The sequence below is a fragment of the Rhinopithecus bieti genome, unplaced genomic scaffold (genome assembly GCF_001698545.2).
Source record: "Rhinopithecus bieti isolate Rb0 unplaced genomic scaffold, ASM169854v2 scaffold_24392, whole genome shotgun sequence".
Classification (NCBI taxonomy): domain Eukaryota; kingdom Metazoa; phylum Chordata; class Mammalia; order Primates; family Cercopithecidae; genus Rhinopithecus; species Rhinopithecus bieti.
Window position 1 is genome coordinate 2,807,303 of NW_016812542.1, and position 18,713 is coordinate 2,826,015.

The 18,713-nt window shown below is 39.3% G+C and overlaps 1 long non-coding RNA gene across 1 annotated transcript; it reads left to right on the top strand.

Moving 5' to 3' along the window:
* The first annotated feature begins 228 nt into the window (after window positions 1-228).
* On the top strand, window positions 229-15,566 carry LOC108545045 (uncharacterized). The gene is made up of 3 exons (XR_001890020.1): window positions 229-279; window positions 3,646-3,781; window positions 15,475-15,566. It is a non-coding gene; the product is annotated as an uncharacterized LOC108545045 (long non-coding RNA).
* The last annotated feature ends 3,147 nt before the right edge of the window (window positions 15,567-18,713 follow it).

Below are 18,713 nucleotides of genomic sequence, written 5' to 3' on the forward strand. Positions count from 1 at the left end.
ACGCCATTCTCCTGCCTCAGCCTCCCGAGTAGCTGGGACTACAGGCGCCCGCCACTTCGCCCGGCTAGTTTTTTGTATTTTTTAGTAGAGACGGGGTTTCACCGTGTTAGCCAGGATGGTCTCGATCTCCTGACCTCGTGATTCGGAATTTGGGCATATTTTATCAGTCCTATTTTGCTATAGTTCTGTACTCTCTTGCTTCTAATATAAAAATGTTCCATATTCTAGAAAAGAGATAAAGTACCGTCACCCACAGTGAGGCTGGAAAAGTGGGACCAGGTAGGTTCTCCTTCTGTTCTCATTATCTGCCTGTTTCTCAACCTTAAGCAAAATATTCGACGCGTATTAGTCACAGTCATGTCCTTAGTTTTTTTTTTTTTCTTTGCTATTCCATCAGATAGAAATCATGTGGTATCTACACCTAGCAAGGATCATTACAATGTTTTGTCTCAACAAAGGGCTGACCCCTGAGACTTGTGCTAATTCTAAGACAACTGAGGCCCCAAGAAGGTATTTCATCTTCTACTTCCCTTGAGTCCCCTTCTGTACTCAGCACAGTACTGCAAATGTAGGACTGTTTGAGGCAGAACTGGTGGGGTTTTTTGTTTGTTTGTTTGTTTGTTTGAGACAGAGTCTCGCTCTATCGCCCAGACTGGAGTGCAGTCGCGCAATCTTGGCTCACTGCACCCTCGCCTCCCCAGTTCAACCAGTTCTCATGTCTCACCCTCCCAAGTGGCTGGGACAACAGGCACAAGCCACCATGCCCAGTTAATTTTTTGTATTTTTAATAGAGATGGGGTTTCAGCATGTTGGCCAGGCTGGTCTCAAACTACTGACCTCAGATGATCTGCCCGCCTCAGCCTCCCAAAGTGCTAGGATTACAGGCATGAGTCACCACATCTGGAGAGAATTGATGTTTTTGTTTTTGGCTTTGGTTTTTTTTGGAAACAGGGTCTCTCTCTGTCACCCAGGATGGAATGCAGTGCCATGAACATGGCTCACTGCAGCCTAGACCTAATGGGATCAAGTGATCCTCCTGCCTCAGCCTCCAAAGCGGCTGGGACTACAAGTGTATGCCACCACACCCAGCTAATTTTTTAACAAAAATCTGTAGAGACAGGGTCTCGCCATTATTCCCAGGTGGATCTTGAACTCCTGAGCTCAAGCAATCGTTCTGCCTTGACTTTTCAAAGCTCTGGGGTTACAGGTATGAGCCACTGCACCTTGCCTTACTGTTGCTTTTTACTAAAGAATGTGTGGTAAAATGTACAAAATGAAAAGTACACTCAAAATTTACCAAAAAGGAGAAAAACAGAGTAACAGTAGGCTGCATTTGAAGTATAAAATTTGGTGATCTTTAAAACTAATTTCTTTCTTTTTTTTTTTTTGAGATGGAGTCTTGCTCTGTCGCCCAGGCTGGAGTGCAATGGTGCGATCCCGGCTCACTGCAACCTCCACCTCCTAGGTTCAAGCCATTCTCTTGCCTCACCCTCCCCAGTAGGTGGGATTACAGGTGCCTGCCACCATGTGCAGCTAATTTTGTATTTTAGCAGAGATGGGGTTCCACCATGTTGGTCAGACTGGTCTCAAACTCCTGACCTCAGGTCATCCACCCTCCTTGGCCTCCCAAAGTCCTGAGATTACAGGCATGAGCCACCGTGCCCAGCCTAAAATTAATTTCATAAAAGAAAAAACCACCGGGCGTGGTGGCTCACGCCTGTAATCCCAGNCACTGCAACTCCACCTCCTAGGTTCAAGCCATTCTCTTGCCTCACCCTCCCCAGTAGGTGGGATTACAGGTGCCTGCCACCATGTGCAGCTAATTTTGTATTTTAGCAGAGATGGGGTTCCACCATGTTGGTCAGACTGGTCTCAAACTCCTGACCTCAGGTCATCCACCCTCCTTGGCCTCCCAAAGTCCTGAGATTACAGGCATGAGCCACCGTGCCCAGCCTAAAATTAATTTCATAAAAGAAAAAACCACCGGGCGTGGTGGCTCACGCCTGTAATCCCAGCACTTTGGGAGACTGAGAGGGGTGGATCACGAGGTCAGGAGATCAAGACTATCCTGGCTAACATGGTGAAACCCCATCTCTACTAAAAATACAAATAATTAGCCGGGCGTGGTGGTGGGCACCTGTAGTCCCAGCTACTCAGGAGGCTGAGGCAGAAGAATGGCGTGAACCTGGGAGATGGAGCTTGCAGTGAGCTGCACTCCAGCCTGGGTGACAGAGAGAGACTCCGTCTCAAAAAAAAAGAAAAAAAAAATGAATACACCACTATTTTATAGTGCCTAAAACAGCTAGCTTATTTTAAAAGTAACCAACACCAAGAAAGTCCTAATAGTTTTATACGTACCTATGTCAGACAATTTTTAAAAAGTAGTGGTAATTAAATTCAACGGACATTTGGGTGGCTTCTTGTTTAAGACGTGATACCAAAAGCCAAAAGGAGCTCAAAGATGAAGACTACTTGTCATTGCCTTGAAAAAATTAAAGTATAATAAATCATGACATGGAAGTAACTGTAATATAGAGCAAAGTTTTAGCCTTATAAAAATGAGAGATCAGGTGATGTAATAGAAGGGGCAGATAGGAAGATTTTATGGAGGAAGTAACCTTTCAACTGGACCTTGAAGAATTAGCAAGACTTTGACAAACAAAGGGGAGGATATTCCAGGCACAAGGAACTAAATAACATCCACGAAAAAATCAATAAAGCCTATGCCTATGTTGACATTTCTGTTCTTAACTGAACGGTCACTTCAGTTACCTGAAAATTGTCTCTCTTCCTTTGAGTTGTTAATCTAAAGTTGTGCTTCTAAGCATAGCTATTTTTATTTCCAGAAGTATCACCTACCAAACTAGAGATCAGCCACTGTCACTAAGTTATAGCCCAACTACCTCACATGGGCCTAACCCTAGGCGAGTTGAAGGCCTAGGGAGAAGTTAAGGGTGGGTAAATTCCCAAGAATTAAAAAATTTAGAAATTCTTACCAATCATGCTAAACGACAGTGTGGCCAATAGTAGCAAGTGTAAAGGCTCTAGAAGAGATGATTGGGACTTGGTTATCTACTAACATTGAACCTAGTTTCAATTCATTGTCCTTTTTGAGACTTTCATCAACTATTCTTAGAGCAATAGGTTCTGTCAGTGCCTGGTACATAGTAGGTGCACAATAAATACTAGGTAAGAGACAGAACTTTTTTTTCAACATGGCTTTCTACCGTCTTTGTAATAAAAACTATTCACATATTATATTAAAAGTACCTGCTTTGAGCCGGGTGCAGTGGCTAACACCTGTAATCCCAACACTTTGGGAGGCTGAGGCAGGTGGATCACCTGAGGTCAGGAGTTCAAGACCAGCCTGGCCAACATGGCAAAACCCCATCTCTACTAAAAATACAAAAATTAGCCAGGCATGGTGGTGCACACCTGTAATCCCAGCTACTCGGGAAGCTGAGGCAGGAGAATCACTTGAACCTGGGAGGCGAAGGTTGCATTGAGCTGGGATCATGCCATTGTACTCCAGAGCGAGACTCTGGAAAAAAAAAAAAAAAAAAAGTACCTGCTTTGAACACTCAATTCTACATTTATTTGTAGTCTTTTATGTCCAAAGTATTGATACTTTGTGTACCTCTTCAGTTTGCAGGATGTTTTCTCATACAGTATCTTATTGGATTCTCACAACAGTCTAGCGGGATCAGTAGGACAAATACCAGTATTCCTGTTTTACAGATGGAACTACTGAGATTCATGGAGGTCAGAAGACTTGTCCAAGGTCAGAGAACTAAACCTAGATTTAGGCTTAGACATGTCATCAGTCCTACTTTTCACAGTATCACAGTTTCCAGACATTAGCAGCATTCCTTACTAGTCTTGCCTAATATTTCTGGCATCAACCATATTAATGTGACATGGTTTATGTAATAGCTAATTATATGTCTATCTTTCTATCTATATCTATCAAGAGAGCAATATGTGTAAACAGAAATGACAAAAGCATTTGTATTTTATTTTCAAGTATAAAAACATACGTTTCATTAAAAAATTCTAATGAGAAAGCATTGGTTTAAGCTTAACATTATGGTAATATTCATGAATAGATTACAGAACAGTTAGAAAAAATTTTAGCTAAATACCTTAACATTTTTCAGAATATGCTTCTAGATTTTGCTAGAATTGGATCAGTGAGTTATTTCTGAGCGTAAATGACATGCGGTGCTAATTGTATTCATGACATAAAATGTCCTCAAGTTTTCTTTGGCCAATGGACTGAGAACAAGGAACCTGCCTTACATTTCACAGATCTAAATAATAATTTGATGGTTAGCTCATTACAGGGAATGTGGTAGTGTAAAATAGCCGTAATACATCTATCCTGGAATTTTAGGGTTCCTACAGAATCCCTCCATGATTTGTTTATGATGTAGAGATGATTGACTCTGTCAGTTACTAATAAATGGTAAATAAGAAAGTAACCTGTGATATTAAAGTACTACATTAGCTACATTGTGATTAAATTACAGTAACACCACCAGCTATAAACCTTTATAGAATCTTCTCAACCATGCAGTAATTCTCCTAACTATACTATTATGTAGAGCACAAATATTTCTTTGTAAGTCCAAAGCAATACATCAGGGAAGCGTTTACTGCTGAAGCTAGATTGAGAGTAAATGCATCTTGGGTTGCTATGAATAAAAGCTCTAGCTTCTCATTACTTTATGACAAGACACAGAAATTCACTTTACTTTTCATTTAAGGTTTTCGGCTTCCGTTTATAGATGTATGCCTTCACGCTTTTATTCCCTTCTTGCTTCAGCTGTACGTAATAAATGATTATAAATTTTCACATTTGACCACCTCTCTGCTAGTCTCATGCTTAATGCACAAAGTTAGGAAGCTGCAGGTAAAATTTCACAAACACTTTTATTTATGATGTTGTCCTTGGTAACGGAAATTTCAATGTACTGAAATGAAAAGTATGATTAAAGGGATACGACGTCCTGACAAGGATAGTAGAGGGCAGCCTTCTATTTCCTACTGAAAATATATAATACTTTTTTGACATCAATTTCATAGAGAATAGACATGGGTTAGTCATGGAAAAAAGACACAAACATGTTTCCAACTTCAGTTTTCTTGAATGTTTGCTCTTATAACTTATATTAGAAATATCTCCTCTGAATTGATGAACTTGTGAATGGAAAAAAAACTTTTATCCCAATTAAAATGTAATATGAAGAACAGAAATTGAGGAAAAATATAATTTGGAACACATGAGTTCTTTTTCTGGAAAGCAAAATAAGTGGAAAAATACTGATTTTTTCAAACCATTTAAATTATTGCAATAACTGATTTCATTATTTTAAATCTCTATGTAGAAAGAATCAAGAAATATTGGAAAAGTTAAAACGTTCATAAACATAGTTGTTTAGTTTCTTGTGTATTTCCCAAAATTGCCATTAAGCAAACAAAATGCAACCCTAGTGTGTTTCCTATTTATAAAGTTAAATGTCTGAGTATTTGAGGTTATATGATTTCCCCTTTTCCTATCATTTAGGGGGAAAAAGAAATTAAACAGTTGGTAGGACTTCCCCTAGTAAAGTCACTTCTCAAATAAAATTCTGCTGCTGCAAAGTACAGTTTCTGTGCCTGGAAATTAGAATTGCTTGAAACATACTAGTTTCACCCACAAGTCTTATTCTAGTCTCCAACTCAGTTAATAAAATGTGTTATCAGGAGACTTGAGTTCAAGGATCATTGTAACTCCTTCAGCCTTGTACTGCCACAGCAGGGCATGAGAGCTATTTCCTACTCAGTGGAAGAAGATATAACATCTTGATTTCAAATCTCTGAAAACAAGATATTGTGGAAACTCTAAAATATATATCCCCTTGATTTCATATCTATGGAAGTAAGAAACTGGAAACTTAGTTTGAATAGCTACAGATTTAGCCAGGATGTGGCCAATCTCTGGCATTGATACCTGGATTATCTTTAGGATATTCTGTGTCTCTAGCTTCAATGTCATGAATTCACTCACAATGTATCTACTGAATTTCCACGTTGTGCGGAGCACCATGCCAAGCTCAGGAAGGAGAGACAACACACAAAAAGCATCAAGCATAGTGATGTTGCTCAGGAGCATACAGTCTGGCAAAGGAGATAAGACTTGCACACAAATAACTAAAATTACAAATCAGCAAATAATCAGAGCCAGATGAGGAGAGGGGGAAATTCCACGGAATTATGCTGCATGGGAAGGGCTGTGCACGACTGCCATGTGCTGGTTGCAGGGAGTTTGGGTGGTCTATTTGTCGGTCTCAGTTAATGGCTCCGGCAGAGGTCAGTAAACTCAGTAGATTTGAGCGCTGCCAGTTAAGGACCAGGAGCTAAAGCCCCTGCCGTGTCCTTGGAGCCACAGAGTGATCCGGAGCACAGACAGAACAGAAAAGACAGGAAGAAAGAGGAAGAAGGATGGGCCTAGAGAACAGGAGGTAAGACAGCATCAAATGCTCAGTAATGTGCGTGTGATGACACAAGGCAAGTTGGAAAGACCCTTGAAAGACACCTTGCCGGTTTTGCATTAATGAAAATAAGAGGATTTTAAAAGCCTAGGCAGAGGGCTTGCTGTACACCACACTTCCACAGTCAATTACATTTTTAGGAAAGTATTGTACTCATGCATAGGCTAAAAAAATGTAGTCTGCGTAGCATTTCAACAACCTCGCAGCTTTCTTCAATAACTGTTCCTACAAATACTTTCTGACAGCTTCCATTTGTTGCTCAGCTATTGCAGAACCCTGAAAATGTATTATGTCTCATGTCAGTTATAAAATAACACCACAAATTATAACCAAAACAAAATTACCTAGTAATTATCATTTAGATGTCCATTTTAATCCTTTTCAGAGTTACCTTTACTTTAGCGTGCCTTTAAGAGCCAGACAGTTTAACACAAGGCAAGCTGGAGGGGTTTATTAAATCTTTCTCTTTACCATGTGCTGTGATAGTATCTGAAATCCACCCTTCTGAGCACTCCGTGACTGCCTTAATCTCAAGAGCACTTCTAAATACATTGAATACTAACAGCCTTAAATTTGACGAAAATAAGCATAGTAAACATGTGGTGTCAATTATGGGAAAACCCGAACAAAGGTTAGAGGAATACGAACAGAGCTCACATTTTCTTTTAACTTGTTAATGTCTCTGACCCTTTTGTACAAAAATCACTTTAATCAACATTATATACATTTCATTGTGGCCTTACCATTTAACAGCCTGTAAAAAATGTTTGGCTATCAATTATACACATCAAGTTGATATGCTGCAGGACTGGGGGCCATTTATGTTCGCAATTAAATCTGAGGGGACTTGAGGAGACCCACATGGTTAGCCAGCCCTCCCCTCTCCACCCGACTCAGCCTTTTTGAAGCCTCCAGAGATGAGGAAGCTTAATTAAACTTATCAGAGATCTCTTTTTCCATCCTAGAAATTGGAGAGCCATGATCATAGGTACAGAGATGTTCAAATCTAGGTCCTTCTTTCTCCTCCTCTTATACCATCCCCTCTCCCATATACTCACATAGCCACAGTCACATACACATACAGATTTTAGTCAAACAAATTTGTTTAAAATAGATTCTTAGGCCAGCCACGGTGGCTCACACCTGTAATCTCAGTACTTTGCAGGGGTATGGGGGGGATTGCTTGAGGCCAGGAGTTTGAGACCAGCCTGGGCAAATAGGGAGACCACATCTCAAAATAAATAAATAAAAGTAAAATAAAATAAGTAGATTCTTGACTTGCTTTGGGTCTCATCAGAAGCCAAAACAATCATCCAAGTCTAAGTATGGCCACTGATGTCTACAGTGCTGGTGTGAGATGTGGGTCAGTGCACATCAGTGCTCCACCCATAATCACGAACCAGAGGCCACACCATGGCTTCCATCCTCCTAATCCTGTATAAAAGTTGATGGGGTGTGCAATCTAAAATGATAAGAAGAGATTCTCAATTAAGCGGTCTTGAACTGGTGCGGCTTCAGACCCAACTCAACAACCCCAAATCTTCTTTAACAATCCACATAGAGAAGAAGGACTAATGTCCAGCTGTGCTAACAAATAGTTTAAATGGCGTTCTGCATACATCTGAGGACTATGAAGGTTAGCACTCCAAAGCAGGTAAATATTTGGCTTCTTTTATTTTACTTCACGGATTCTTCCTTTCCTTTCCTTCCCTGCAGCCTCATACCCTGAGATAAGAGGACCCAGCCACTGGATCTCAAAGCAAATGTTAAAATACCACTCCCTCCACATTCATTCAGCCCCTCAAATATTTAATTAGTGTCTGTCATATCTAAGGCATTATGCTAGGTGCTGTTTTCAATTTATTACAACTACTTTTTATAATACAATATTCCATAGACAGAGCGTTAGAGTCAAATTCATCTTTACATGATGTAGTACTAAATTCCAAAAAAAGAACTTCCCTTTTAGATTGGGCAATGTGAGGAATTAGGGGGAAAAAATTCTCCAAATGCCAGTTAGGAGCAGCCATCCACTCTTCGACCTTACAAGAAGTGGGGAAGGTGGGATTTTGATGGTCACAAGCCCATTAAGACAATTTTCAAATGCCATGGCTTGGCTGATACATAGAACATTAAGAATATTTTCAGGCAGTCTGCTGTGTGCAAGAGCATCTATTTTAATTGATGCATTTTGACGGTAACAATGTTGTAGTATATGGTCTCTTCCTCCGTGTGTTCACGTGTTAAAATAAATAGTAGTGTACATAGCAAGGGAAAACGAGAAAATATATTGCCATATCTTTCTTAATATTGTACTATTGTATGATTTTAGCACCTTTTGGCCTTGCTCCTGAAAGCATGTTTTCTTCTTGTGCTTGTTCCTGAGGCAGTGTTCGACATACTAAACTAATGAATAAGTCATTATTTATTGGAAGACTTTGTATATATGAATCGGAAATACTACTTCCCATCTAAAAATCTAATTGTGTATATCTTGTGGAGGTAAATACCCATATAGAGCAATTTTTTATTAAAAATGGGTATTTTGTTCAAGGAAACTTTTTAAAAATATCATTTCTATTCGGAGACCCAACTGTTAACTATTTATTAAAATGTCAATGTCTAAAAGTCTCACATAGTTATAGTCTCCTACTCATATTCTCATGGGCTTAAAATCGGTCTGTGCACCCCCAAAACTATCTAAGAAAACGAGATATACTAGTTGAAAAATATTAGCATGTCTGCTTTCTGGTTTAATACTGGTTAGTTTTTGATGTTCAGTAAAATTGAGATTCCTTAAAAGTTTAACTTTTATGTGATTACTGTGAAATGCAGTAATCACATATTTGTTGATTAGATTTTATTATAAACAATACTTCATGGTTTTATGAAGTGTTACAAATTGCCTATAAATGAACTTGGACTATTTTAATTGGTATAATAAGAGCCAAAAGGAAGAAAGTCTGGATTCATTTTTAAAATCTGAAAATATGTGGTGATAGAAACAAGGAAGAAAAAGAAGTTTCTTGGTTCTTTTCTCCACTCCAGGAGAGATGAAGCATACGCATGAGTTATTACAAAGCATTGATCTGACTCCAACCTGAAGTTACCAAGGTTTTATAAGGCTGCAATAAAGCTTTCTTTGCATTAACCAGCCAAGCACATAAACATTTTAATGAACTGTTTTTACATGGTTCATTGGGCAGCTACCAGGCTACTATAATACAAATCACCACTCCGCCACATCCAGCTTTCTCATGATGGCTGTACTTTTTTCAGCTTACCAAATGCAAATTGAATATCACAGCTCTGGAGCTTAATCAAATACTTGACTATTCGAGCATAGGAAATTCCCAAGCCCAGAATTTACTGTATTCTAGGATAGTCTATTCAAAGAACCGAATCGTTGAGAATTTCTACTTTCGAGCTTCTAAACCAAAAGTGAAGTCTGTTGTGATAATCATTTGAGACCACTAAAAATTAAGATCCTCAAAGTCACCACTCTGTGTTAAAATGGTTTTAGGCAATGAATGACAGTGTTGCCATGAGAAGCAAGTAGCTGAAACATCATTAGTCACAGAAGAGATGATGTCCCCAAACTGATATTTCTCTTAGCGACCTGAAGGCTTGAATGAATTATTGAACTCAGTACCAATACCAATCAAATCTCCTTGGAATAATTAAGGAGCATTACTGACAAACATTTGTGTACATTGTAGTCAACACTTAAAGTAACACGAAATTATAAAATATTTATCATGTATTCTGAGAGCTTCATGACACTGTATTTTTAAGATTAAAGATTAGCCCAACACATAATTTAATAATGAATGCAAATTATAAATGAATATTTAACAAACCATACCACATTTTACGTCTTAACATCTCTTCTGCCAGTGGTATGACTGAATGAAAAATGGCTCCATGATGTATTGTCCTGCTGCCTAATGCTCCAGTGGAAAACAAGGTGTTTTCACCTTGATGCAGCCTTTAAAATAAATTAATTTGTTAACATTTAAAAATGCAGTGTAACCGATGACATAAAACATTTATAAGACAGTTTATGACCCAACCAACCTATTCTAATCCAATAATATTTATTAAAACATTTTATTTGACTAATCATTTCATGGCCAAGATTTGGAAATGTTTGTTTTTCAGGTTGAGTCAAGGATTTAAATGGTTCTAATGGTACCATAAAGATGTTATATGGTGTTAATATAACCTGAGTATTAAAAATATAATGAATTTGCTATTTATGAACCATTAAGTTTTGCCTCGCCCCCAGAATAAATTTTATATCATTACAGACCTATTAATACATCCTCTTTGTTCTTCCATCTTCCCTAGGATATACACATTCACAAGCCAAATTTATAGATAACATAAAATAAGTCAGAATTTTTTTTATTCTGGAAAGGGTGTTGCATTGAACAGAGGATATAAAATGGTACTTTTTTCACTTCAAGTTTTCTTCATAGTTATCACCTCAGTGTTTCTAAGCTAGGAATCACTCCATATATTAATAAAACATGGGTCACATAAGCACCTTCATTCTAGTAGAAGTTTTTAACTCCTCTGCTAAATTAAAATCAGGCAAGAAAGCTTGCTTTCTTATTTCTTATTTCTTATTGAAAATTAAAGAATGTTAGATTTTTCCAACTATGCACACCATTTAAACTTAGCAACTCTGGGACTTTAATAACATAGTTATTCTAGCTTTTAAAACATTTGTATATACAAACATATTTGCCAGTAAGACATTGGAGATATTCTCAAAATCTAGCTATGGAGTAACTCGGGACCATCTGCTAGATAGAATATTATGTAGCCATTAAAAATCTTGTCTTTGAAAGTGAAATAAATCCCAGCACTTTGGGAGGCCGAGACGGGCGGATCACGAGGTCAGGAGATCGAGACCATCCTGGCTAACACAGTGAAACGCCGTCTCTACTAAAAAATACAAAAAAACTAGCCTGGCGTAGTGGCGGGCGCCTGTAGTCCCAGCTACTCGGGAGGTTGAGGCAGGAGAATCGCGTAAACCTGGGAGGTGGAGCTTGCAGTGAGCTGAGATCCGGCCACTGCACTCCAGCCTGGGTGACAGAGCGAGACTCCGTCTCAAAAAAAAAAAAAAGAAAGTGAAATAAGCCAGGAACAGAAAGTTAAGCACCACATGTTCTCACTCATATATGGAAGCTTAAACAAATGAACAAACAAAAAGTTGATCTCATAGAAGTAAAAAGTAGAAAAGAGGCTACTAGAGGCTGGGAAGGGGTGGGAGAAGGGCAGGATAGGAAGAGATTTGTTAAAGGATACAAAATTACACTAGATAGGAGGAGTAAGTTCTAGTGTTCTCTAGCACTGTAGAATGACTATAGTTAATACTAATATATAGAAATTCAAATATCTGGAAGGAGGATATTAAGTTTTCCCAATACAAACAGATGATGAATGTTTGAGATGCTGGATATGCTAATTATCCTGATTTGATCACTATACATCATGTATAATCACCTCTCTGTGTACTCCATAAATATGCATGATTATTATGTGCCAATTAAAAAAATTTTTTTTGAGACGAAGTTTCACTCTTGTTGCCCAGGCTGGAGTGCAGTGGCATGGTCTCAGCTCACTGCAACCTCTGCCTCCTGGGTTCAAGCATTTCTCCTGTCTCAGCCTCCCGAGTAGCTGGGATTACAGGCACCCACCACCACGCCCAGTTAATTTTTTGTATTTTTAGTAGAGATGGGGGTTTCACCATGTTGGCCAGGCTGGTCTCAAACTCCTGACCTCAGGTGATCCACCCACCTCAGCCTCCCAAAGTGTTGGGATTACAGGCATGAGCCACCACGCTGACCTAAAAAAAATTTTTAATCTTGTCTTTGAGTCATACTTAAGACCATAGCAAATGTATATTCTAAGCTAACCATATCAATTCAAATTCAAAAAGATGTAACACTAGGGCGGAGCGAGGTGGCTCACGCCTGTGATCCCAACACTTTGGGAGGCTGAGGATGGTGGATTACTTGACTACTTGAGCCCAGGAGTTCAGGCCAGGTTTGGCAACATGGTGAAACCCCATCTCTATAAAATATACAAACATTAACCAGGTGTAGTGGATTGGGCCTGTAGTCCCAGATACTTGGGAGGCTTAGGTAGGAGGATCACTTGAGCCCAGGAGATGTAAGTTGCAGGAAGTTGTGATGATATCACTGCACTCCTGCCTGGGTGACAGAGCAAGACCCGGTCTCAAAAAAAAAAAGATATAACACTAAAGAGAAAGAAAAAGTAGGGCAGGACATTGAATCTGGTGCTTGAGGAGAACTATGTAAAAGTAAGTGTTCTAAAATATGATGACAGTAAAAAGGAAGTATGAGTAGTTGCTATTAGTATCAATGAGATCATAAATGTAGTTGGTTTTTGTTTTTGTTTTTTTGAGACAGGCTATCACTCTGTTACCCAGCCTGGAGTACAGTGGCACAATCATGGCTCACTGCAGCCTCAACCGACTGGGCTCTGATATCCCACCTCAGCCTCCTGGGCAACTGAGGCTACAGTCAGTCGTACACCACCATGCCCAGTTAACTTTTTGTATTTTTTGTAGAGATGGGTTTTCACCATGTTGCTCAGGCTAGTCTCGAATTCCTGGGCTCAAGTGATCCAACCATCTCAGCCTCCCAAAGTGCTGGGATTACCGGCATGAGCCGCTGCACCTGTCCCCATATATGTAGTTTATAAGATAATTTAAAACAAAATATTTTTAAAGATAAAGAGTTTGAATTAATACTGCTAGCTTACAATATGCATTTTCTTTACCATTCTGCTTTCCTTGCAATATATGGCAATAGTCTGAATTTAGACATGATGTTTACATATTATTGTTCTTAGGGTAGCTCTTTCATTGGTATTATATAAAATTGCATCGTCCCAAAATGAAAGTGGAAAGTCACTGTAATAAGGAGAATGATAGTTAGGGTGACATCACCAGGCATCATGAAAAGGATCATCTTAATTGTTGTGCACTTGTTCATTTCAAGACCACATTTATTGGCCATTTGTTTTTCCTTTCCTATAGTCTCTTTCTGCTGCCGTTCTCCCTCCTGCAGATATTTTCATTTCTTCTGCAAAGAGGAGGACTAAAACTGCAGTTTTAGGTGATTTTCAACTTACATAATCTTTCTGCAAGGTTTTCCTCAGGTTTACCCTATACTTGCCTATGATAAAAGATTCCCTCAGTTCATAAGAGGATGGATGAAGTGGGGGCTGATGGGAAGGAAGGATCCAGGTATTTTTCAAATTTTCTTTAAACGGGAGAAGTAGAAGCTTGCTGTGCTGACGAACATTTAGAACGTTCTACTAGAATGTTTGTTAATATAGAGGCAACAGAGATCTCGTGGGATTCTTGGGAGAACTGAGGGAAGTTAATGCAAGTAAAGCATATGGAACCAGGCAGGCTTCCTAGTAAGTGCTCAGTAAATATTACCTAGCATCTTCTGCATAATCACCATTATCAGCAGTTGCTGCTTTTTTTTTCCTTGCCTGCAAGATCAAAAGGGAAATCACAGTCTCACCCCCAAAATGCTAGAATTTTTCACTGATTCTCTGCCATCAATTTATTTTCTCTCTAAAGCTCAAACCACTCTAACAATGAAATTCTGTGCTTTAAAAATTCAAGCAAATGAGCAGATTTTAACAACTACAATTGCAAAAAGTTGGATGCTTTTCCAGAAGTGCTTATAAAACTGGTAAGCAAAGGAGATAGATAAAATCAAAACAAAAAATCTGTTCTTACCACATTTAGTAAGGGCAGTGCTGGCTTTACTGATGACTTCAGTAGTCAGAAACCTGGATGACATTCATCTCCCTCCCCACTATCCCCACTCCCAAAAAGAGGAATACCCACCTGTATCAGAATATCACTGCATCCTGATCTTATTCCCATGCTTCAGTGCTGTAACTCATCACACCAGAGCTGTTACTTCTTGTGATTACTCATCCAATATCTATTTTTCACCTTGCAATAGATCCATACAAGGGACCAGGGCAGGGTATGGCCAGAGAATTTCCTACAAATTCCTTACCTAAGGAAAGCAACACTTTTCAGGTTTAAAGTCAGGGTAGGGTTTGGCTGGGTGCCAGTGGCTCATGCCTTTAATCCCAGCTGAGGCGGGATTTGGGAGGCTCAGGTGGGTGGATCACAAGGTCAAGAGATCGAGACCGTTCTGGCCAACATTGTGAAACTCCATCTTTACTAAAAATACAAAAATTAGCTGGGTGTAGTCCCAGCTACTCGGGAGGCTGAGACAGGAGAATTGCTTGAACCTGGGAGACGGAGGTTGCAGTTAGCTGCGATTGCACCACTGCACTCCAGCCTGGGCAACAGAGTGAGACTGTCTCCAAAAAAAAAAAAAAAAGTCATGGCAGGGTTTGACAGATGGAGCCACCAATTTCTATCAAAGCTTATTAGGTGTGGGAGTCACAACAGAATGGTGTCAACCCCAGGATATCAGGTCCCAAATGAAACCCAACTTTCTTTGCTGTTTCAGAAGCCACCTAGAAGGTAGAAATGGGAAGCAAATTCACTATGTCCCCTTTGTCAATTAGCAAACTTTCTAAATGCTTTTTGTCTGCCCTTGAATTTGGACGTCCCCTTTTCTGCAGTCAGCCTGGAACATTTATAAAGTGGAAGCCACTGAACTGTCTAAAGGCCTTTAGAAAATTGTCTAAGCATCTTTGCAATTGCCTCTTTCCTTCCAACCCTACCCCTACATCACCCCTCAGATGTGGACCACACACTGCTATGCCATAAGCATCAAACATTTCCCACTTGTGATTTTATGCCAAATCATAACCATGATTCAGAACACTAAAGGACTCTGTTTCATTCTAACCTAGTTTCCTGGAAACTACAGACAGTGATAGTTTCTTTTTTGTTTTTCAGAGTGGAGGAAGAAGAGAATCACCACATATCATATTTAGAGGTCCTGCAGAAAGGGCAGAGCGAGTTTCCTGTTTGAGTGCAGCGGACCATGGGCAAAGCATCGCATAGCCGCTCTATGGAAGTGACAATGAGCCTTGTCTTTCACACGTAACTCCAGGAACCAGGGGAAACAAAACCAATTCCACCCAGAGGTACAGACAAAGAAGAGCACCCTCCCAAAGGAGCCCGCATGATAAGTGGCCACGGCGAACATCACTGTGATCAGTCAGAAAGGCAGGCGAGTTATTAGCTTAGCCCTGAACCTCCTACTTAATGTAGAACCAGTGGTGATGGTTAACAGACCCTGGCTGCAGTGACAAGCCTGGGACCTGCTCGAGGAAATCCAATTGAAAAGCAGCCAAGAGGAACAGCAAGCTAGAAACAGATGTTCCAGCTACCAGGATGTGCACACATTTAACCTGAATATGTAGTTGGGGTGGGATGGGAGCATTCGTTTCTAAATATAGTGATTTCACCTCTTCCCCCATATAGATATTGTCAAGTTCAATTACAGCCATCCACATTAGTTTTGTCAAATTTTCAGCAATTTCTTTAAAATAAGAAGATGTCAGAATGATAACTGCTATTAAGGGAATTCAGGGTGTTTGATTTATCCACCCAGTCTTACTAAAACATTTCAGTTAAATCATCCACTCTTAAACTCCAGTCTCATAGCAATTAAAATTATCTTTCGAAAATTGCCCAAATGAAATTCCAACAGTTCATGTAATTATTTATTTAATATTACCATGTTGGTAAAATATCTTTAAGATGATTATATTTTCATAAGTCACTTTCTTAGTCACTTCTAGTTCCTAAATAGGGGAGTTTGGGTTGACAGAGGTGTGATAACCATGCAAACGGGCTAGAATATAAGCTTGACAGAATCAGTTAATTAGATTTGAAAGAGAGTTGAGTCTTGTGAACCACAGTGATATGTCATGTACATTAGGAAACATTCTCCTTTACGTCAACACAATTCTGGTTTTCTCTAATGGGCTTTATATGAGGAGAGAGACCATCTCACTGTGCTGATTTTTCTCAAGAAAATAATCAATACTCTCAATGGATTTTAAGTAGATCTAATGTAGTACTGCACTGTACTCATAAGAAGATAAGCATATGTAAAAGATTTCAGAATGTGAATTAATGCATGCCACACTGAAACTACACCATACCCCAAACTCATGTTGTTGTTATGTGTACCTAAAGCAAAGAACAGCTGCAGAGTATTTTCTCTGGTAACACTTCATTTTTTATTGCTAGGTTTTAATCCGATACATTTTTGGGATCACTGAATTCTTATTTGCTTTAGAATGCCCGATTATATCATTCTGCAAAGGATAAAAGGGCTTGAGCCATCATCCTGGGCTGAAATTTATTGAAGGTATTTATGAAGAGGGTGATCTTGAGGAATGCAAGCTTTTAAAATCTAAGAACAGCAGCAAAAATAAATTAATCAAGAATCCATCACTAATTTATACATGAGTCACTTACAAGGAAGGTAAAACGGTTCAGTAAATTATGGATTTACAAATAAACTTGATTCTAGGGCGTTGGAAAATACTTCAATTGGAATAGAGATCCATTTTTCCTCAAAACAATTTTCACTTCAACTTCAGATGTAGGGGACATAAAACCAAATCCCCTCTCTGAAAATTCAAGGGGAACTCTTTTCTGGTAACGTGAGGCATGAGTGGTGATGGTTCACAGGGATTCATCTGCTCTCCACAAACTCAGGGGTGGGACCCGTCTATCGTTTTTCTAACTCATTCCCATGAATTCTAAATTGTCAACACCTAAGGTTAATGATACCTGTCTTTTTGCTGTCATAAACAGTTAGGACGGTTTAGCAAGAGATAAATCATCTCCACACAGAGGATTGTGCTATTGTTCTCAGCAAACAAAGGACAAAGCTTATTTCTATATAATGTTAAACATTGTTCTAATGGAATAGGCTTTTTTTTTATGCATTAATGAAATTATTAGCTTACAACACGTTTCTTTCTTGATTTGGAACATCTATTCTTCAAAAGTTTGTAGAGTAATAATAGACAGTTTCTATGCATGATGGCTCATTCTCATCTCAAAATATGCACTGATTTTTAAGGAATGTGCAGAAGGAAAAGCCAACCATCCTTCTGATTATTGGATAACCACCAGATCTGTCTTCATCTGAAACATACTCCACTCGATTGAGGATGATACTTTTAGCTACTAAAATACATAGAGGAGGTGTGGAATAACAACTTTAGCAAGAATAGCCAACAAGTTCATCTTACAACGACTATGAGCAAAAAGTGTTCACGAAAAATCTGTTTGTTTGGGTTTTTTTTGTTTTTTTTTTGAGATGGAGTTTCACTCTTGTTGCCCAGGCTGGAGTACAATGTGGCATGATCTCAGTTCCCTGCAACCTCCACCTCCCAGCTTCAAGCGATTCTCCAGCCTCAGCCTCCAAGTAGCTGGGATTACAGGCACCCACCACTACACCCAGCTAATTTTGTACTTTTAGTAGAGACGGGGTTTCACCCTATTGATCTCGAACTCCTGACCTCAGGTGATCCACCCACCTCCGCCTTCCAAAGTGCTGGGATTACAGGCATGATCCACCATGCGCGGCCCAAAAGGTATCTAATTAAAGACAAAAAACAATTTTTTCACCCCTTTAAATATTAAATAATTGATTTTTTCTGAAAATATTTCTTATACAATTCAATAAGCACACTAATTTTAGAGGGAGGATCATTAATGCTGTAACATAAAATTGGAAATATTTGCTATTACATGTTTTTAATACACACTAGGTACATATTAAATACTATATCTGTGTGATAGGTAAACATATTAGGTAGTTCATTAGGTTCATTTAAAATTGGCTGAGCTCAGTAGCTCAGGGATTCAGCCTGTAATCCCAGCACTTTTGGAGGCCGAGGCAGGTGAATCACTTGAGGTCAGGAGTTCAAGACCTGCCTGGCCAACATGGTGAAACCCCATCTCTACCAAAAATACAAAAATTAGTTGGGCATGGTGGCATGTGCCTGTGGTCCTAGCTACTTGTGAGACTGAGGCAGGAGAACTGCTTGAACCCAGGAGGCAGAGGTTGCAGTGAGCCAAGACTGTGCCACTGCTCTCCAGCGTGGGCGACAGAGTTAGACTCCATCTCAAAAAAATAAAATAAGGCCAAGGGCTTAGCAACAACA